Raw genomic sequence first — 23,588 nt, 5'->3', positions numbered from 1 at the left:
GTCATTCAGACTCCACTTAAAGACGCTGCTCTGTGCAGTGGCCCACTGAGAGGCACATCCAAATGAGAGAGGGAATTGAGACTTTCAAAGATGCCAGAGAGCACTGTTTTATTACCACGCTCAACAAGCCTATTAATCATATTCATAATGCATTTAGAATTTGTTTGCCCCTGTCAGGCATCATCAATTTAATCTTCAAGTAGTTCCTTTACAAATGAAACCTTAATCTGGGTGTCAAATTAGTAGCTTGTAAACCTGTGAGACTCACGGGTGAAGTGGAGAAGAAGTCCGAGCCGATTCTCCTCTTCACAAACACAAGATGAAGCTAACAGCCGTTTCATTGGAGGAGTAAAGTAAGTGCTGGTTATTGATTTCAAAAGATCTTCCGTCTTTACAACTCCAACCTCCTTCCTGTTATAATACCACAACCAAGGATGTGGATTGTTTAAACATTTCCTTGTATTGTGCATTTCATCTAACTCAGGGGTCGGGAACCTTTTTTGCCAAGAGAGCCATAAACGCCACATATTTTTAAATTCAATTTTGAAAGAGCCATACAATAATGTAGCGTCCCTTTACCACACTGAGGCACGGAGACTTAATCTATTTTAGGGTTCTTTATTCTGGTTACTGTAAACCGCAACAAACGCCGAACAATTAATTCAGCAACTCCTGAATCTCTCCCGCCGAGACGAGAGAGAGCGCTTCTCCCAACTTTATATTCACCTGCTCCCGCTCCAGCCCTCCCATTCCCTTATTCGGCCCATAGCTGAACCCCATTGGTCCAAATTGCCTAACAACAGGCTGAGCGATAGAACTGAGGGCCAATCAGATCTCTGCTTGATGCGTTCAGCGAACTCCAGAACTTTTAATGCGGCCCAACAGCTCAGTCCGCGACGATATGTTTAAATATACAAGTGAATGAGTGCATTTGATGTTATTTCAACATTTTTAAAGTACAATAAGTCTGTGGATTCTTTTTAATAACATTATTATGCTGTTGCTAATAAATGATGAGGATTTCTCGTGGTAGTTCTGCTGATGGTCTAGTCTGGTTGATACATGGTGAGTTTCTGCTTCATGCAGGCGTTGAGACTTTAAACGTGATCGTAGGTCTGAATGTTCTGTAGATGTGAGACAGACATGGAACCAAACACACACTCACTCGCTGCAGTGAGTGACGGGCAGCGGGTTTTACGTTATTGCAATCCCTGCGCGATTCACCTGCTGCCGGTCCCCCCCACCCCCACCCTCTGCTTTCTTCTTCACACATGAACATGTGAAACATGCTGCATGATGAACGGATAAATTGCTGTCGACATAAATGTAGATTTTATTTTGCTAAACCTGTATACAGCATACTAGGCTATTATAGTAATATAGATTTATACATTTCTGACTCAGTGACTGAACTTTTCACTATTCACTATTCAGACTTAAGGAAAAAGTGGATCTTAGCAATAAAAATAGCTAACCCAGATGGATCACTGTGGTACCAACTAGTAATACAGTCTGACTGTTCAAAACATTTGTGGAAACACATTTAGATAAGAGGCCAGACTGTTTGCTTGAAAGCCGACACCATAACATGTGTGTTACACAAATTGATCACTCACATGAATCAGTATAAATCTATTATTTTTCTTTGTTGTTGTTATTTTAGGGTAAATCTATTGTTCACTTTTGGACTTCTTTTGAATATTTATTTTATTCTTATTATTATTATTAATAATAATAAGAATATTAATAAACTTATATTTTATTATTTATTGACTTATGTATGTATTGCTATTATTTATTGTTTGTATTGACTTACTATTGATTTATTATTATTATTATTATTATTATTATTATTATTGACTTATTGTTGGGTTTTTCTAAATAATTTAAATTACATGTCAAAGAAGTCTAAAACTCCTAAATGTTTACAAATTATTTTTTTAAAATTCTTTGTAATAATTTTTTTATTTGTAAGAAGTCCTGCAACAATGCATTTTCATCAAAGTTTGAGCTTTTAAGGCTGACTGTTTCTCTTCTTTAACAACAACAAATGATGTATCTATATATATATATATTATATATATAAATATAATATATTTACATATATGTATAAATATATATAAATTGTAAAAACATATATATTATATAAAAGCTACTTAGACACCACTAAAAGCAATAGAAATCATTGTCATGTGGGCGTCGTCGACCTCACCAAGATAGCGTCGCGCTCCGCCACCGTCGGCCAGGCTTCTAAAGCGGGCGTGTCTCCTCTAGTGATATAACTCATTGGTTACAAGTATTGTGAATATGCTAATTCTTTTAACGTGGCTAACGTGTAGCATGTTGCAAACAATGTTGGGAGTTACATGTATTGTGAACATGCTAATGCTTCTAACGTGGCTAACGTGTAGCATGTTGCAAAGAAGGTTGGGGGCTACATGTATTCTGAATATTCTAACGCAGCTAATGCTTCTAACGTGTAGCATGTTCCAATCAAGGATGGGGGTTACAGGTCTTGTAAAAACGTTCACATGGCTAACGTGTAGCATGTCATCAAGTTACTGTGAATAAGTTAATAAAGTCTGACCGGCTGAGGGATTTATCTCTGAGTCATTTGTCTCGCTTAATGCGAGCTACGGTTCGGTGAGCCTTATTCATGACACAAGTTCGATATAAACTATTCATTGATAAGAAATGAGACAACAATTAGGAGAAATGGTTGTGCAGTTTTGTTGAATCAAGACACAGGTGTGAGGGCAACACCTACAGTTTAGGTTGGAATTATCAAAAAACAAACAAAGGTTTCATCTAATTATCTTTCTTACACTTAAGCAAATGAAAATAATTCTAATTCAAAACAAGAAGTGTAAAATATCTATCCTTGTTTTAGGATAAACAGCATGTCCTTTTAAATTAGAAGCAGAAGACAAAGACGAATGAAAACCTTTCCGGATTTAGATCCAGGTAGCATCAACTTAAAAAGACACAGCTCATGACAGCAGGTAAACTTGCTCTGCGTAATGAAAAAAAAGCTTTATTTTTAAAGGTAAACAGATGTTTCAATGGTATTACATGTTGTTTAGTTAAATTATAGATTAGCTAGAATTCACGACAAGTGGCAAGAGGGGAAGTGCCAGCAACACTTCCTGCAGCTACAGGACACTCAGTAAACAGGACGCTTTGCTGTGTTTGCAAGTTTTCCTGGTTATATAAAAAAGCACAATTGCCAAAAGGATATTTCATTTGGCAAAAGCCATGAGATCAGGAGATAAAGACGTTTGCATGTGGTGTTTTACTTTGGTTCAATATTTCTTGTCTTATTTGTCTGAATTTACATGAAAATGTTCCAAACAGGAAGTGCCCACTGGTTCCAAGAAGCCAAAGTCCCATAGACTTCGACAGAGAAATAAACAGCTGTTACTCATTCATTCTTGCTGTCTGTCAGAATAACATGCATAAAATGTTCTTGATAATGTTATTTTCTTCCCCATTATATTTTCTTTTAGTGCAAGTCATTCGAGTTATAAATCAGCCAATCAGATGCCTCAATAAAAGTATGTTGTGCCCGCTGGCCCACACAACAAAAATTCAAAAGGTTTGATTGACAGATTTCATGGAGCAGCTTGAAAATAGTAGAGATGTTGACGTCTTACAAACTCACTCCGGATTGGTGAAGGTGGTTGCCATAGAAACGAGGACTCAGACCGATCTGGGCCAATCAGTGCTCACTGACACCATCATGGCGGCCTCCATATCATAAAAATATAATGAGAAACTTCAATTTCTGGATTACACCATGTTTAAAAAATTAAAACTTCAATTCATTTCTACAGCAGACATGAGAACAAAAACCAAAAACAAATCTATGTATCATTTAGTCACATTGTTGTGGTCTATACAGTGATCTCCAATGGACAAATGATTAAAAATGTTGGTTGATTAATTTCTTTCACAACTTAGGATGTGGTACGTTGTTTGACAATGATGCAAACTGTGTATTTCAGAGACTAGCCCAGTCTCCCCCTACTGCAACAACCGTGGAGAAAGCATAATCACATTTTCTGCAAGGGTGGCTCTAATGCCAGTGAAAAAAGGCTTTTTATCGAATTCACATACATGGCCTTTATGCAGTTTATGTGGTCTCACCTCCATATCTGGGACCACTCATCCAGCCAGGGCTGCTTAAAGAGCATCAAAGGTAGGGAAGTTGTTATTACACAGAGTGCTGGAGATAACACACAAGGAAATTACAAGCTAGAGAGGGATGTGTGGAGAGCTGCATTTGTCTGCTTTGGAGAACACATTGTACCTTTGTTCATCTTTGAAGAAAAATAATTATTTCCTGCTGTCTTTGTGCTGGCACTTACTATTCTGTTGTAAACATTTCTTTCCAAAGACTTTGGAAGGTCCATAACCACTTTCTTATCATAGCAACGATTACTTGTATTCATCTTGCTAGATGTATTTGTGTGTCTTTAAACACAAGTAGTGTTGCCGTGCCCCCAAAGTCATGAGGATGAAGCAGGGGTAAATTAATGAGAGTAGCCTCTCCCTTAGATTCTAGTTTGGCACAATTCACAGCAGCACAGACTGCCAATGTTGAGCAGATGTACAGTCAGTAAGAAGATTCCTCTTGGGATCTCAGACATCTGTAGACACTTTCTTGGCAATCCATAGCTGTTTATTGAGCTGTTTCATCTTGGATCAAAGTATAGATACGACCATGTATCATTGCATCAGGTATTTTTGCAGAAAAACCTCTGTAAAACATGTAGTTAATTACTACAAAACAAAGGGAAAGCTGAAAAACATGGTAAAATAAAGATCTCTACTTCTTCAAGGTGGGGGGTCTGCAACTGCATCGCTCTTCCATTGAGTGGGGAGTCTCTCCCATGACCGTCAGTTTACATGGTCTCTGTTGCCTCTCCAGTCCCCCCGGCTACCGGAGCAGTGGTGTGTCCTGCCACCCCTATGTCAAGCAACTTATTCAGAGCTTTGGCAATCAGGCGCCATGCCCTCTCCTTCCTCACTGAGTCCTTGTAAAATACAGGTTTTGTGTCATAAATCTTTGTTTTTGTACTTTCAAAATTAAGATTTTGCCGTCCATATTCACTATAGACGTCAGTGTTAGTCGTGGTATTAACGTGCATTATTGCGTGGACATCTTCTTTCTCTTTCGGCTTTTCCCATCAGGGGTCGCCACAGCGAATCATCCTTTTCCACCTCACTCTACTTTTTTTCATGGACATCTTCTACCCTAACATTAGCCAACTTCATGTCCTCTGTTAAGACATCCATGTATCTCCTCTTTGGCCGTCCTCTTGCCCTCCTGCCAGGCAGCTCCATCTCCAACATCCTTCTACCAATATATCCACTATCCCTCCTCTGAACATGTCCAAACCATCTCAGTCTGGCTTCTCTGACTTTGTCGCTAACACAGGCAACATGAGCCGTCCCTCTGATGTACTCGTTCCTTATCCTGTCTAACCTGGTCACTCCTAAGGAGAACCTCAACATCTTCATCTCCGCTACCTCCATCTCAGCCTCTTGTCTCTGTCTCACTGCTACCGTCTCTAACCCATAGAGCAGAGCTGGTCTCACCACTGTCTTGTACACCTTTCCTTTGAGTCTTGCTGGCACTCTTCTGTCACACAACACTCCTGACACTTTCCTCCACCCGCTCCAACCTGCCTGCACTCGCCTCTTCACCTCTTTTCCACACTCCCCATCACACTGAACTGTTGACCCCAAGTACTTAAACTCCTGCACCTTCTTCACCTCAGCCCCCTGTAGCCTAATGCTTCCACCTTGATCCCTCTCATTCAGACACATGTATTCTGTCTTACTACGACTGACCTTCATGCCTCTTCTTTCCAGAGCAAACCTCCACCTCTCTAGCTGTTCCTCCACCTGCTCTCTACTCTCACTGCAAATTACAATGTCATCCGCAAACATCATTGTCCAGGGAGATTCCTGTCTTACCTCGTCTGTCAGCCTGTCCATCAGCATAGCAAACAAAAAAGGACTCAAAGCTGATCCTTGGTGTAGTCCCACCTCCACCTTGAACTCCTCTGTCTGACCTACAGCACATCTCACCACCGTCATACTTCTCTCATACATGTCCTGAACTACTCTGACATACTTCTCTGCCACTCCAGACGACCTCATACAGTACCACAGCTCCTCCCTCGGCACCCTGTCATACGCCTTCTCTAAATCTACGAACACACAATGCAGGACGCAGTCCTGTACTTCCTCATTCCACCACCAAGTCTCTTTACCGTCTTTCCTCTTTCCAGATGACACACCTAGCACCTTCCTACCTGTTTCCCTGATAATCTCTGCTGTAGTTTCCCAGTCATCTGGAAGCTTATCCTGACCACCCAGGACCTGTCTCAACTTCTGCCTAAATTCCTCACAAGTTTCTTCATTCTGTAGCTTCCACCACTTGGTCTTCTTTTCTGTTTTCCCTCTCTTCTTCTTCCTGACCTCCAGAGTCATCTTACACACCACCATGCGGTGCTGTCTGGCTACACTCTCTCCTACCACCACTTTGCAGTCATTAACCTCTCTCAAATGACCTCGTCTACATAGGATGTAGTCCACCTGAGTACTCCTACCTCCACTTCTGTATGTCACTCTATGTTCCTCTCTCTTCTGGAAGTAAGTGTTGACTACAGCCATTTCCATCCTCTTCGCAAAGTCCACCACCATCTGTCCCTCCAGATTCCTTTCCTTTACACCAAACCTGCCCATCACCTCCTCATCACCTCTGTTGCCCTCACCAACATGCCCATTAAAGTCTGCTCCAATAACAACTCTCTCTCCTCTGGGGATACTCTCTATGACCTCATCCAACTCACTCCAGAATCTCTCCTTCACTTCTAACTCACAGCCAACCTGTGGCGCATACCCACTGACTACATTCACCATCACCCCTTCAATTTCTAACTTTAGGCTCATCATCCTGTCTGAGACTCTTTTCACCTCTAGAACCCTGTTTACAAACTCCCCCTTCAGAATCACTCCTACCCCGTTTCTCTTCCTATCAACACCATGATAGAACAGTTTGTATCCTCCTCCAATACTACGTGCCTTGCTGCCCTTCCACCTTGTCTCCTGCACACACAGTACATCTACCTTCCTTCTCTCCATCATGTCTGCCAGCTCTCTGCCTTTCCCTGTCATTGTGCCAACGTTAAGAGTCCCTATTCTCAAACCTATGTTCCTGCCTTTTCCCTTCTCTCTCTGGCCACGGACCCTTCTGCCTCCCCTCTTTCTTCGACCAACAGTAGTCAAATTTCCACCGACACCCTGTAGGTTAACAGCATCGGTGGCGGTCGTTGTTAACCCGGGCCTCGACCGATCCGGTATGTCTAAAGTGTTGTGGATGATTCGCATGGTTATTTTGGCAATTTTTACGCCGGATGCCCTTCCTGCCGCAACCCTCTCTATTTATCCGGGCTTGGGACCGGCACAGAGGCAACTGGCTTGCAACCCCTGTGGCTAGATTAGACATGTCGCCTTAAATATGAAACACTTTTTTTTATTACTTTGAAAGTACAGCGGAATTTTTTGTTTTGAAACCTGTACCTAAACTGTAAAACAAAATCTGTATATTTAACAGTAGAAAACAGTAAAACCACGACAGCAAGTAAACTATAAAACTGTTTAAAATTGTTATTTTGACTTAGAGTTCCTGTTAACCAGTTCACTTGTAAAAAATGTAATTAGTACATTATTGCTTTGGAAAAAAGACATAATCCTACTGTAAAGGACTTGGGCATTCCTATTTTAACGGAAATTTTCCATAATGGTTATAACAGTCAAACACTATTATTTTTTACAACTTCTTACTGACAAAAGCACAGGTTTTTAGGGTTAAATGTTAATATGTAGTTGCTGTGATATGTTGTGTTTTTTGCAGGAATTTGAGAGTGGGGTAAAATGAACTACCATAGTTTCACGACCATAGGGCGCACCGGGTTATAGGGCCCGGTCTCAGTTACGGGGGATTTTTCGGTCTTTGACACATACAAAAGGCGCACCGGGTGTTAAGGCCCGAGCAAGTTAACGCCCCGTTCGGACCCTTAGAGCCTCCAGAGTGGGTAACTAAGAGAACAAATCTCTTTTCTTTTAGAGGAAACCTTTTTTTTTGTTGTTATCCCTAACTGGGTTACACAAACTGAATGCCCCCCTCCTTGTTGTTTACACGTGAGCCATAGCTCTGCCTTCCTCCTTCATACACATGCGCTAGCGAAGAGACGGCTTAAGCACACATACAAACACTCAGTGTGTGTTTAATAAATGCAGCAGGAGCAAATCTGAATTAGTTTTGATTAATTTTTCAATTTTTCAGTCACAAAACAGCACCTAAAATCCATCAATTCGTGTAGCTGATAGCTGCAGTTTAACCCTTGTGCTATCTTAGATGACCCCCCCCCCCCCCCCCCCCCTTACATTGACATGTTCTTCCTACCATGACAAAGTTGGATAAAGGTGGAAAGATTTCATGTAATCCATGGACACCAGTGAAGATCACAAATCATTGAAGAAAAAAGGTTCAGAGCACTGTCTAGTGGGTCTAGATGACCCAACTCCCAATGTTAAAGTGCCTAGGATAGCACAAGGGATACACAGGGCTTCCGCCATTTTGTAAACTATGTTGTGGGGACCCAGGACTTAGCCCCGCCCATGGCCACTAAGACTCATGGGAAGTGTTGATTCCCACACCATGAGTTAGGGAGCTGTGAAGAGAGGTGAGACTCCTGTTGTTACAGTTGTCAGTCTATGTGTAAAACTATTAGACTGAAGTCAAGTGAGAGCTAACTAAATCTCCACCCTGTTCACACTGTACTGGTCAGTGAAATGACAGCTGACCCCTCACCACCACATATTAGGCACATTGAGGTGCCCCTAAAAGTTTGGAGAAAAGATGAGACTTTCTAGTACGCTTTGTAGTTGCGATAAAGTTGGTTGCTTCATTTTATGCATTTTTTTCTTGTTCAATTTTGGGCGAAACTTTGATTTTTCTTCAGGTAAAAACATTTTTTTCTGAAGTGAAATATTGACTGTAAAAAGTTTTTTTATTGTGAATTCAACAACAAAATATGTTCTTACCGTAAAAATGAAAAAATGTTTTATCATAATTTTACGGTACCATTCTGGCATCCACAGCTCCCGGCGTTTTACCGAAAAACTACTTTTTTTACAGTGTATTTCCAGTTTCCCAGTATTCAACGGACTACAAATACAATGACCGGGTAAGGCTTGCGTTTCGTTGCAGGACGTCAGTCATTTTAGTGTCAATGCATGGAAAATGCCATGTTTGACTTGAAATTTATTAAGTAAATCTGCTGCAGCAGGAGGGCCTTTATCCGACACAAGGTGTATTTAATTTTAAAAAGAACTTGCATGTGTCAAAAATGAAAAAAAAAATAAAGATAGATCTACATTTTATAAATACATGGCTGGATGGTAACAAAGACTAGGAAGTATATTTTTCTAAATGGGGAAAAGGGATTTTGCAGTTCTTGCTGGGTATTGACCAGTAAGAAACTGAACCAAATGGCTCTTTAGATCCCTGTTCTAGGTTGTTTTGCTTTACTTTGAAAGAGAAGGTATGCATTTGAGTTTTTTTATCCTAATGGCTCACACTAATAAATTATTCAAGACATCTAAAATATGTGTACAATGATTAGTTAAAAACCAATAGTTCTAGTAATGAGGGGATTTTAAGAACTAATTAAGGTCTAATGATTCAGCTTGACTACAATCTTATCAGCCAGAGGAGCAATTTAAACACACAGGAAGTAAACAAAGATCAATATGTTAGTGTTTGTTCTGTCTCTCCATAAAGTTTAAACTTTAAGTGTTTACTTCAGCTTGGATGACACAGTGGAGTGGCCATCTGGGGTCTTTTCTCCCTCAGTGATTTTGGTGGACGTCTATGCCAGAACAGAACTGAGCCCATCCAAAGGTGATGATAGCAGGTTATCCTGAGTTTAGAGCACCAGGACACTGAGCTGAGAGGAATAGATGTCTACATGTAAAAGGAAATGTAGTGTAAAAGTGAAAAAGATTAAGAATGCTAAGGTCGTTCATTTGATAAGAAAACTACTGTCCTTACACTCATTCCTACTAGCAACAGCACAGTAGAACTACTCTGTTCTGTTGCCTCCAGCTACCCCCCGGATTCATTCCCCCATGATGAAACACAATTCAATCAAGATCCAACCCAACAGGATGATGTTAAAAAGCCTTCATTCCGATTGGCAGATGTCTTCTTTGATAAAGGACCTTCAAACCGCAAGACTGAGGAAGATGTCAAGAGTCATTCGGAAGAAATTTCTGAAAGACAAAAATCAAATCCAGCTATTCCATCTTTTATTGATGGAGTCTGTCTCAATGTGAGGATTTATGAAAACATTTTAATAGAGTCAGAGGCCCAGGAAGGTTTACTTAGTTTGACATATCCAAATAAAAAATTGAACAAAGCGTCCTTTATTTCATATTAACAACAGAAGTGCATGAAGTTTACAAATCCTCATTAAAATGACAGCTTTATTTTTAAAATTAAAAGAGAAAGAATGAACAGAATTAGTAACTGGAATGAAACAGCTTCAAATGTTTGATATTCAAAAAATGGGGGTGGAATGAATTCAAATACCCACTGCAGTAATCTGTTTATCTGTTTTTGAAGCGTTCCCAGTGGACTTTTAACTATCAATAGGCCAATTTTAGCCAAAATCTAAAAATCTGTGTTGTTTTCTAGGTCATAGATGCCATTTTCTAATTTCTTCAAGAGTATCTAAACTCATGAGCTCAACTGTACATAGATGTAGTTTTTGTTCATCATGTCTTCAGCTCCTAATTTACAACAATTTCAATAAAGAAATACTCAGACATGCAGTTTTACAGTAAACTTCATTTTCTTTATATGTGTCCTCCATCATGAAAAAAAACCACCACAAGTACATGTTAAAAACTCCAAAACCATGATCGTTAGTGGAGTGGGTCTTTGAATAGAATGTCTGAATTACAAAGATTTCATTTGGATGTCAGCTGACTGATTTACATAAAAAGACCAAAAAAATCAACTGGCTGACATGGCTCTGTGGTACTCTGAAAGCAGTCAGCATTTGGGCCATCAGGAACTCATTTGGACATGTTTCTTTGATCAAGTCACCTGTCTTCATCAATCTGCCCAACAATTATATAGCAGTTAATCTTTTAATATTGGAGCTGTGTATGATGACACCTAAATAACATGCTCTTCTCATCCCGTAAGTCGCTGATTGTGAATCAGCCCATTCTGATGCAGAGAAAAGTGACAAAGGCATTTTTCTCTGCAACAGAATAAAGCTGATTTACGATGATTGTGATTACACTTTCCTGCTGTAAAGTGTTACATATCAGTGCAAAACTGCGTTCCTCTGCACCTGAATCTGCTGGAATTAGGTTAATATTGTGAACGGATAAGAAGTCACGGTAGTCGAAAGAATGTAAACACAGGAGCTAAAGCTTTGTCATATTGACAGCATTACATTTGGTTTATTTTCCCATATTTTTAAATTTGTTGCATGTTAACATTTTGCTATTGTATATTCCATATCTCTTAACGAATATCTTAACTTTGTCAAAAACGTTGACTTTGAGTGCTTCTTTCTGATTTGTTGACACCTTATTTGCTTTACCATAGTATGGTAAAGGGCTTTTACCATGCTATTCGTAAGCTTTTTTAGTAAATAATATCCATGTACATAATAATATATTACCTTTGGCACAAAGAAGAACACATTTATTTATGTTAAATATTAGTTATTTTCCTTAGATCTTTTCTTTTCCAACCAGGAAGTAAGATGACTCGGTCTCTGAGGCACCGCCTTTGGCTCTTTGTGGGTACCGCCCATTTCATGATGTCAGCCTAGAGTCAACCTTGTCTGCGTCTTGCCCTGAAAACAAACAACATCCAAACTTTTGCAAAGACGGATGTGCATATTGTGCATATGAAAGGAAAGAATTGAGCTGATCCCTGCTAGCTCAGCGGAGAGCGTGGGTGTGTGTGTTAGCTTGCATGGGGGCGGTGCTGGAGGTGCCTAAGCTGGGAAATCTGTTGTCGTATTTCATCTCGAGTTACCTCTAAAATTACGAAGGTTTTCTTCCAAATGTTTTACCTGACCTTGCTTCTCACCAAGTAAACACAAAAGCACGAATGAATACACCTTAAATTCTGTGTTGTATCTGTGATCCATTTAATTAATGACAGGCAGCTATGAACATAGGCAAGATGATGTTGGAATATCTTATTTTTGATCAAAGAACCATCTGATCTGTTTAGAGTTAACCCAGCCCAACACTTCTCCCCCTGTTAACCTTTTTAAATATGTATGAAATAAATGTGAGAACACCTTGAAGCTGGAGTCACCATGTTATTATTTATTGAAAAGGAGTCTGGGAGGGATACAAATCTATACCTTTGCAATCAACCTTCTGATGTTATGAAATCAAGCTTTTGACAGCTGTTGGTGCTTTTATCACGTGAAGTTGGCTTATCCTTATTTTTAGCACCAGTGTGGCTCATGATGACACACCGCAGTAATGCCGGACATGTGCAGTCGTGTTCGATAAAAAAGAAAAAAAAGAAAAGTTATCCTTGACTTCCTGTATTTAGTTTGATAAATTAAGCGCAAGAACAGGAAAACTCAATAAAAACATAAAAACCTGGAGCATTTGGTTAGATTTATCAGAGTTTAACATATGCAACAGCTGATGCTGGTTGAATAATTTTTCAAGTCAGGCTGAACTCCTCTACCTGTGTTTTTCTGTCTTTTCTAAATAATATGTTTGCTGGGGAAACTCAAGGACATATTGTTGGATACTCTTTCGCATTTCCATGAAGTTCTGCTTATTAACCTTGAATGAGAATATTTTGTTTTGTCCTTGAAAATGAAATGAAATTCTAATTAGGCTTCGTCTTTAAACGCCACCCAGGTGGTTGCAAAGCTAGAACACTGAAGACTGAACTGGGAATCGGTGAAATGCTGGTTTGAAACCAGGTTTGCCAACATTCTGAGTCAGATCCAAAGGTTGAGTTACTTTTCTGTGTTGACCCAGGATGGAATCAATGGAAACAAAAATATATTTTATACTACAAGTAAATTAACTTATTTTTTTCGGTGTATAAGTCGCGTACTTTGCATAGCTTGGCCGGTGGTGCGACTTAAATGTTTTTTTAAATAAATAGTAAGAACTGCTAGAGGGCGCTGTAAGTGTGTGTCAGTATTTGCTGTTGACTGAAACGCAGAAAACGATTTCCTCCGGGAATCAAACCCTGAATTGCTGCATGGTAGCCTCCCACCTTACCAACCGAGCTACCCAGCCGAAATGAAATAAAGTAATAAATAAAGTAAAGCATGTGGAAAGGTACATTTCTTGATATTTGAACTCAACATGAAAGGCATCTTTCTGTGCCGAGGTCCTAAATAGTACTTTTATTATACTTGTTAATTTCTAGTTCCAGGGTGGTGCTGCATTATTGATAACTCAAAGTAATCATTTATATAAACAGTCATAAACTGTCATTAGACGCATATAATGCATGTATTTGTTAAAACGCTAACAGTAGAGTTTTTCTTGCAACACACTGGAGACACTTCTGTCTCTCTGGGACATGAGACTAAACCAGTCAATGCACAAGCAAACATTAAAGCCATTTACAATGTCTGCATCTGCATTCATTTATCCACAATACAGAAACCTGCACAACTGAAGAAAACCCATTTCCATTAGATTACACTTTTTAAATCTTAACTGTTACCTTTTGAGAATTTTTCTGTACATTTATAAAACCTTTCTTGATATTTATTGAGAGAAAGATTATACTGTGCTGGTTCCAGCAGTAAACTTAGACCTAGACATGTTTTGGTACATTTGTAACCCACTAACAGATGCTGCTTCTAGGCCCTGAATTTCTACACCTTCTTAGAAACACAACTACATGACCAGTCATCTCTCAATTTTTAACTGAGTTTCTGTTATTCCTCCACTCTGGCTTCTTACACCTAGGTCCCCACTCCAGATGGTCTTGTTCCCCGGCCCCTGCCTGCTGCTGCTGTCTCTTTTCACGCCACTGAGTGAGGTTTACTTAGTGCCAGCATCACTGCTGCTTCACACTCGTTTTTTCTTACTCTCTAGGTGGTACCAGTGGTTCACTAAATGAACCAAAGACGGAAGTTCTGTCCCAGAGAATCCCAAAGACTTCATTCCTGCTTCCTACTGACTAAGCAATGAACGTTGAAAGTTTTAATTAACCAGTCCCGAATATTGTGTTCTATTACTGATTTCACATAATCCAGATTAGAATAATTTCCCTCCTTAGTTTAAGAAGGTAAAGGAAACTTGAACAGCCTTGTCAGGGGTCTGGAACCTTTAACACTATAAGACCCATTTGGTCCAGTTTCATATATACCAAAACCCCGCTATAGACGCATTTCCATTGAATATAAAATTGCGCAGATAAGTTTTCCAAATAAAATATGTTTAATTGAAACACGTCAATTAAAAATAAACTGGTGACTGTTGGCGATGGAGGGATACATCCTGGACAGGTTGCCAGCCTGTCACAGGGTCCATGGAGCCGGAGGGATCGTGCTGGGCGGCAGACAAGGACCCGCTGCAAGATGGGGAGGCAAGCCTGCACGGGCCGCCAGCCGGCGTAGCTGAGTGATTGGGCTCGCTGTGCCGGATCTTGTTTGCTTGCTATGCCGGCACCCAAACAGCTGGTTAGACGGCAGACAGAGCTGTGGCGGAATGGGCAGGCAGCCAACTCGGGCATCCTAAATCAGGATATTTTTCTTATTTTCATCTAGACAATAATAAAATGTTTCTCTAGTTTAATTCCTTTTTTTTTCCCTCTGAAACTAATGTGGGTCACAGATACACTGAAGTAGCGTAGAAAGCAGCTTAATTGCAGCGGGAGTGAAGCTCTCCGGAACGGAAGAGACTCTGAATGATCTCATGATCCTGGACACATAGACGTGATTACCGATGCTTTTGATATAAATAAATCCGATCTCTGAACGTCCTCTGTTACTTCCATGCATTGTAGTTAAACTACACAGACAGAAATGTGAATGTATCTGCTGTATATCCAAATATTGTTCACATCCATGTTTTTGAATGACTTATCATGAGTGGGATTGTGCTTATTGTGGGGATAGCACCATTGTGCTACCTTAGGGGGTCAAGATGACCCCACCCTTACATTGACGTGTTCTCCCTACCATGACAAAGGTGGATAAAGGTGGAAAGATTTCATGTAATCCATGGACACCATTGAAGATCACAAATCATTGAAGAAAAAAGGTTCAGATCACTGTCTAGTGGGTCTAGATGACCCAACTCCCAATGTTAAAGTACCTAGGATAGAACAAGGGATATACATGTTCCTTTCAAAACAAAATATTCTTATCAACACCCAGTGTTGAATAAGATCTTCCTGCTGCAGCAGGTTTACTTCAATTGAAAATGCAAGAAAGCCAAATGAATATTGGTATTTTCCATCATTATGACTTTGACTGTCATCCTTTTTCTCCTTTTACTGTCTAATATAAACATGACAACATTGGTGTAGAGTGCTTATTAGATTATTGTAATTATAAACCACTCTTACCATAATTTTCTCAGTTCTTTGTCATCTTGAAAATATAAACTGAAATGACATAACCAAATGATCCAAACTATGAACCAGTTTTTTATTCAGATTGCATTTTCTTCCAAGCCAAAGAGCCCAATGGAGGGATAATGGAGCCGCAGGTGACTCTGGAGACTCAGGTTGCAGACCCCTGGCCTAGTCCCGTTAAACCTTAACTACCATCACTGGATCACAATATTCATGGATTAGATCTGCTGTTGGTACTGCTTCATTGGTATGATTCCTGCACACCACTATAACCGTAAAAGAATAAGGCAGCTACCGTTTGAGCTATTTAACACACCACTTTAATCTATTCTAACTAAAAGTTGAAAAAACTTGAAAAGCTGTTTTTTTTATAGCAACCAGTTCAAACTTTAAATTCTGATTTAAAAATAAAAGCCTTTTTTTCTTTTCTTCAAATGTGCTTGATATGTCGCATTTTTGCAGCTCAGATACTAGTGACTCATGTTTAGCTTTTATCACCTAATCCACCACTGGTTCCTCTGCTAATACCTTGTCAGACTTATTGAACTCAAATGTGATACATTTCACATCCCTCCTGGGATTAAAAAAAATCCCTAAAACAAGTAATTTATAGGAATAGCACATCCTGTGACTCTAAGCATACTTATGACAGAGAGCTAAAGCTGCAGAATTTGGAGATTCTGTCTCAGAGGGGAAGATTTGGACCCTCTTCTCCAGCTGTTGTCAACTGAGTCTTAGCTTTGTTAGTTATGCCGAGCTGCATGGCTGCTGCATCGTTTAGGCTTTTAGACTCAGGTCTGACACACATCTGGTTTGAGCTGTTGCCAAGTAAATCACAAACTCCAGCTTTTCAAAACAAAACACCCACTTTAAAAAACAAGTTAACAAAAGATCCTGAGAATCAGTAACTCGACTTTGACATGAGCCCAATGGCAGACAGAGATGAAGTAATTTAAAGTTTTCATGGTTTTCTGCTGTCAGAAACGCTGGGTTATGTGGCCACACTAATAATCTTCTAAGATTAAAACATTTACTGCAAAAAAAAAAAAAAGGATGGATTCCAAGATCAAATTTAGACATTGAATAACTAGCATTCCCCAGCCTTGTTTTCCATCTTCCAGCATGGTGCAGTATGGGCAGATGACTTCTCATCTTATCTGGTCCTGCTGCTGACAGAGACTTTAATGCACATGCTACAGAACATGCGGCGAATATATGACATTTCCACAAGCTGCACAAAGATGAAAGCCACAAGTGTGGTACAAGGCATATGGGAATAGATGACAGAAAGGAAAGCCTTGGGGCATGCCCTAATGAGGGCAATTATTGAACTTTGCTTTTATGCACAGCTGTGGGAGGATAAGCAGACCAGCGACTGCCAGCACAGGAAGGATGAAGGGGCTTCGCTTTGTCACATGGAGGACAGGTTCACCTCTGCTTCCAGGAAACGTAAATACGATGAGAGGAGCACAGAGCGATGGATGAGGCCAGATTGAGAAAACTGACAAGAGCTATCAATAGATCACAGGGTGACACTGAGTTTATTCTAACTTAATGATATCCTGCTAAGATGATTGATATTTCCTTCATAGATAGATAGATAGATAGATAGATAGATAGATAGATAGATAGATAGATAGATAGATAGATAGATAGATAGATAGATAGATAGATAGATAGATAGATAGACTATTTTTCCAACCATAAGGTGATCCGGATTATAAGGCGTACCCTCAATAAATGGTCTATTTTCGCACTTATGACATATACATAAGGTACGCTGAACTATCAAACGCATTAAGCGAGAAGACTTAGAAATAAATCTGTCAGTCAGACGTTATTAACTGCGTTCACAGTAACCCTACAACTTGTTTGTGACACGCTACATTTTAGCCACGTTAGAACCATTAGCTTATTTACAGTTAGTGTATTTACAATGCCTGTAACTCCAAACCTTGTTTGTAACTTATAAAGAAAGAAAAAAAGTCTGACAACATTACATGCTAACCGGGTAAGCATACTCACAACATCCAACCAAAGATTAAGACAGAGCGCTGTATATCTCTCAAAATAGCTTCCATGTCAGTAAGAGGAACCGTATTAAATCCATACATAAATTGCTTTGGATTATAATTAAGTTTAAACATTATTGTTTTTTGGAAGAAAAAATATAAAGTTTTTAAGTGTGCCTTATTGTGCAGAAAATATGGTAGCTAGCTAAATGTCTACTTTCACTTTAATTCCTAAATTACTGCATTTACAGATTGAAACCATCTTTGTAAAGCTCAGCTAGAACACGTTCATATCAAACTTTAAGCTGTTCTCCTATCAATTCCCCGAAGTATTGTCTTTTTCCCCTCACTGCAAAGTCAAAACCCAAAGAAAGCAAAGATTACGTCAATGTCATGGCGGCTTTGTCTCTGCGATAATGTTAAAAGGTGAGCTCTATACTGACAGCAGTAAATCATGGTATTTTTTCTCTAAGACAAAGAAAATGAGAAAGAAGCCAAGAAGTTAACGTGACATTTTGGAGCTTAATGTTTCAATCTTACTTTTTTTTGCTTAGTCTTGCTTTGCATTGATCCTGGTAAAGTGATTTCTAATATCAACCCAAATAAGTTACAGGCAGCACACTCCGTGGCATCGTGTAGCTGGATGGGATCAGGAAGATGAGTAAAATGTCAAATTTTTACACAAAAACGTTTTATATAATAGTCTAAAAGGCAAGAAAATGACACCCACAATCATTTTTACATGAGGTGGTTTAGGGTTAGGGTAGTGGTTTTCGCACTATAAGTTTTTTTTTTTTTTACTTTAAAAACCGACAGTGATCTAAGTGGTCCCAAAGCGCTTTACAGTCACAGTCCCATTCACCCATTTACACATATTCACTTACTGATGGAGGCTCCGCTGCCGAACACTGGCGCCAACCTGTAGCCACCAGAGACAATGTGGGGTTCAGCGTCTTGCTCAAGGACACGTTGATACGCGGGAGGGCAAGGCGAGAATCGAATCTGAAATCTTGCAATCAGAGGTTGACCGCCCTACTTCTGGACCAGCAGGAGTTTGATTGCTGTAGTTATGATCTGGAGCGCCTTATATATGGATTCACTCTGGTTGTGTTTACTGAGGTGGAAGCGGTTTCAGATAATACACGGCACTCCGCCAAAATGCTTGGTTGGGTGTTTTAGTGAATATGCTAATGCCGCTAACATATGGCGCTGGCGGACTGTGCTGTTTTATGAGTATAATCTTTGTACCTCATATGACATAAGTTCAAAAATGGAGCAAAAAATAAAGCTTTTTCCTAATAAAAAATATAATAAATCTAGAGCAAACTGCACTTTTTTGCAATAAAACTACCCACATGAGCTAAAAATATTTGGTGAAAACAGAAACAACAACAAAAAGCATTTGTATTTATCTTTCTGCTGCATTCAGACTTGTGACTGAAACAAAACTTTAGTCTCCAAACTTTCACGATGATGTCAAATGATTTAGCAGAAAGCCATTAGGGGTTGGATTTATCACGAACACGATGCCACACAAATGTGCAATGGGATTTCAATTTTTCATGCCCTTTCCAGTTTTTAGCAGCTATCTCTATTTGACTGATTTTGTGTACTGCAGCTCATTTCTCAGGCTGATCTTGGTTCTGCTTCAAACTTGCACTGGGAGTCATGGATGGCGCATTTTTATTTTCTATCAATCCTCTGTGGAAGAAAATATGAAATCTATTGATCTCAAATGCCACTGTGAAAAATGGGTAAGTGATTAGGCATGATATGATTTAAAAAAAGCATTAAAAAAACTCTCATAAAAAGGTCAAACAACCAAGGTGGGAAAATTTACAGACTTTTGGTTTGTTTATGAGATACCTTAGCTATTAGCTTACCAACGGTTCATCCTCTTTAGGCATAATTTTTACAAACTTCTTTGGACTTTTCTGGTGAAAATCCCCAGAATCCTCAAATTGAGAAGAACTTAACCCTTTAACAGTGTAGATGTGGCCGGCAACACCTACATAAGCGCTTTGACACACCGTTAGTTACCCTTTGATCGTTCTCGTGAATCAACGGGAACCATCTGATGAGTAGCTCTTTATATTGTCTTTGCATCAATATGCAACATTAACGGTTGAAGAGTTAAAGTAGTCAAAAGAATGTAAACACTGGTGCTAAAGCTGCCGTGTTCAATGCAAAGTTGTAATGCATTGATGTGTTGCCATGTGCCAGTTTGTTAATTTGCAAGAACGGAGAAATAAAAAGGTGTTTTGCCATTCATTATGAAGTTCCTCAGTCAAAGTGTCTTAATGTCTTGCATTGTTGAGTTCTATTGTAGGAGTTTGCTTGTGTAATGAGGATGTTTGCCAAGGAAGAGATATAAATGTAATGAATGTCATTAAAGTCTGCAGACAGTAGAAATGCAAAACTAAATACAAGAAAACAATTTGTTGCAAAGCCAGAAATTTCCGCCACAGCTGATTTAACCAAATAAAGTCTGTTATTCCTAGAAAACATTTAACAACAGTAAAGGTAGAATACAGACAAATAAATGATAAAAATTTGGGTGGAAAACATACAAAACCTTTCAACTATCCAGACAAAAAAAGACCCACTCCAATGAAAATTGTGTTTTTGGTGTTTTTAACATCTTGTGAAAAACATTTTTTAACAAGGAATCTGGATCAAAGCTTTACGGCTGTATGTTAGGTAATGTTAAGTCTGGGTTGTGATGGGCTGTAAGCTAGCAGAAGAGAGCACGTAAAAGATGACTGGCCAGTTTTTTTAGTGTGTTAATAGATCAAAACATGAGTGGAGTGGATTTTTAAAGAAAAACGGACCATACTTGGGCCAATGAACAAAACCATGTTGTTTTATTGAGCATTACACTTGCAGCCTTACCCACTCATCCAAATTGTCAAAGAGAGGCTTTATCTCGCCATTCAATGCTTCAACATGAAGTAAACAGAAATATGGTTTCACAGAAAAAAACCTTTTCACTGGTGCTGCAAGCTTTGCAGCAAGGACAGATCAGAAAACATCACACATTTCGCCCACCTCCAGAGTCTCAAACGTCAAGATGTTGAGTAAGAGAGCGATGTGCAGCTGAAAGTGCTTTGGAAAGGTTTGCACCCTGACATGCACAATCTCTGCTCTTCAAGTTTGTTCAGGGCCCTTGCCGTGAATGAACGCTCAGATTCTCCGTTTTTATTTTTCTTCCTACTTGGGGATAGTATTCTACAGCAGTCATTAAAACGTACTTGGTCAGGGTCAGAAAATACAATTTCTTTCTTAAGTGTAGAACTTCCAGGAGCATAGATCTCATTTGTCTTGCTTAGTGGAAGCCAATTCCAACCTACTTCAAAAACTGCTGCAGGCATGTAAAAAAATGTTAATAAAATGCTTCATTCCAAAAGTTAAAAAGTGAAAAGCTGCCTACTTTATCACTCCTATTAATGCAGGAAAATATTTGATTTTGTTGGATTGTGTTTATCAGTTGAAAAACATTAAAGAAACTGCAAATGACTAAGGTGAACAGAACTCCCAAGATAAATCCAGCATGTCTTATCAGTGGAAATGTAAACAATGTAATAGAAATGAGGCGGCATTAGATTCTAGATTCTAGTGTGTGTGTTCATGGACAGGTGATCCACAACAAACTGTGTGCATCTTGTTGTACTCACTGAAGCAGGGTTGTTCTGTTGGTCAGTTCAGGTATCCAAACACATGCTGACTCATGCCAAGAAGACAAGCTCCAGATCGCATGACTCTGCAGCACCTTGATCACATTTATCTGGATGAAGACGTCACCTGTGAAGAGATAGAAAATGACCAAAATCAAAACGTAATCTCTCAACTTCCAAATGACAAGAATTGACCAAGATTAATCACAAATAAAAAGACATTTGCAGGGTATTTAGGGAAATAATAAGGTGCTCTTCAGACTAGGAGGAAACAGGAAATGTCTATCTGTTGTTCATCTGATTGCATTATTTTAAGTTATTTATTTAGGTCAGTAGTTTTAAGGATGTTTAAAGGGCATTTGAAAAAAAAAATAACAACACAAAGATTCATAACAGTCAGAAATTGCTACTAAAGAGGTCTTCCTTGAGGATTTTTTCATGAAAAAAGGAAATGATGATTTGTTTAAAAATACAGCATTAACACATCTCCTCATTAAAATTCTGTGACCGTGTCAGAGCCCATGTATTCCCGGAGCCCACTGCTGCTTCTCAACCTAATGAGAGAAGATAAAAGCACTGAAAAAGGAAAACACACACGGAACAAGGTTTTATGATGTTTTTGTCGGGGGGAAAAGTAGTGAGTTTCAACGAGGCTCCGAGCGGTGCCTACCAAAGACACTAATCCTGACTACAGTTGTCACTGGATTTTTGTTAAGGCAGGCTGTTAAGGTTCTAGTAGCCCCATCCATGAGTGGGGAAAAATAGAGAAAGTAAAATGGAGCTCACTATAAGGAAATGTTTCCACAAGTAGAAAAGAAGCCAACAGGATATTTAGACACCAAGTGGTGGGACATTGGTCAGGAGGGCCACTTGAACTGTTCAGGGTTTCTTATATTAACAATTCTACATAGTATTGATATTGATACTTACACCCAGGTCTGAATTCTAACATTCCGGTTGAAATATACAGTCTATGATGGAATTACACAACTTTTATGGTGTCATCTGCAAAAAGATGTAGACAGGGTTGGAGATTTTGTGGTTAATTCCCAAGAAAGGGAAAAAGTATAGCAGTACCCGGTTCCCTTTAATACCTGAGATGTTGCAGGTGACGCCTGAAAAACACGCTCAATTACCTACCGTAACTCTGCAGTTGTTTATGCAAGCAAAGTCAATCATCTGATACTCATTTGGAGAAAAGTAACGTTGTGGTAGTAAAGTGTTGCATACTGCTGCAAAGACACTTTTGTTTAGCTTCAGAATCCGCTGGGATTACCTTAAATGTGTAAACTGTTGAAGAGTTGTAATCTAAAGAATGTCAAAATTGGAGCTATAATCTTTCAAAGGGAAAAAAGTATTGGTGAAAATCAAACCTACCTACCATGGTGAATGTTTGTTTGTTTGTATAGGTGGGAAGGACGTAACACAGTAAGCAGTTGACTTTAAGTGGATCTCTGATTCTTACAATTTTGACAGTAAATTAATTTGACAGCTTTAATTTCAAGCAGGGAAAAGCATACAAGTTGACAAAAGTAAAAATCTGATATAGTAAACTGTGTATATAAAAAAAAGAAGATAATCTATTCCAATAGTTCCATCCCATTTTATAACTGGAAGGTACACAGCATTCCTGTGAGGTACAGCTTGTTCTGATCTTGCCAAAGTATCAGTTCAGCCTGTACAATAAGATCATTTATATTTCTTAATAGCACTCATTGAAAAAATAAAAATGTAATTGTTACCATTATTTCATTGACCAAATAAAAATCATATTCAGTCAGAAACTTTGCTATGACACAAACCTTCTCGGAAGATCCTGTGAGGTTTAGCACTGACAGAACTCTGTATTCTTAAGCAAACCCAACAAATGTCAGCTGACATCTGAACTACTTTTATGCAGAAAAGGGAAGCTGTTTGTTCTTAGTGACTTAAAACCAACTTAGGTTGGATTCACTATAGGATCGTCCTGTGGGATGACAGAGAATGTTATTGTTGCAAATGGTGACCAACCAAAAATCCTGCAGTTTCAGTAGTAGCTCTCTCACTGGAAGTGCTTAAAAATGTTTAAAATAAATAAACTGTAGTCCCACTAGCCCTCTGACGATCATGTTTTAAATGGCACCTGCACCTTTTCATTGTAAGATATCTGGTCATCTGGGGGGTGGAAGCTCACCCCAACTCCCTGTGTTGATCACACCTGCCTACTTACCTCTGCACAAG

The 23,588-nt window shown here is 39.1% G+C and overlaps 1 protein-coding gene across 1 annotated transcript in view; it reads right to left on the bottom strand.

The window, feature by feature from the left end:
* LOC101169650 (leucine-rich repeat and fibronectin type-III domain-containing protein 2) overlaps positions 1-23,588 on the bottom strand; it is a 194,776-nt gene that overhangs the window by 60,723 nt on the left and 110,465 nt on the right. The window contains exon 3 of the mRNA XM_004082825.4: positions 21,369-21,495. The gene's annotated coding sequence lies outside the window, so the exon portion shown is untranslated. The remainder of the gene's footprint in view (positions 1-21,368; positions 21,496-23,588) is intronic.

The sequence above is a fragment of the Oryzias latipes genome, chromosome 22 (genome assembly GCF_002234675.1).
Source record: "Oryzias latipes chromosome 22, ASM223467v1".
In the NCBI taxonomy this organism is placed as follows: Eukaryota; Metazoa; Chordata; class Actinopteri; order Beloniformes; family Adrianichthyidae; genus Oryzias; species Oryzias latipes.
The sequence above is the reverse complement of the archived record's forward strand: the minus strand, read 5'-3'. Positions and strand labels throughout refer to the sequence as shown.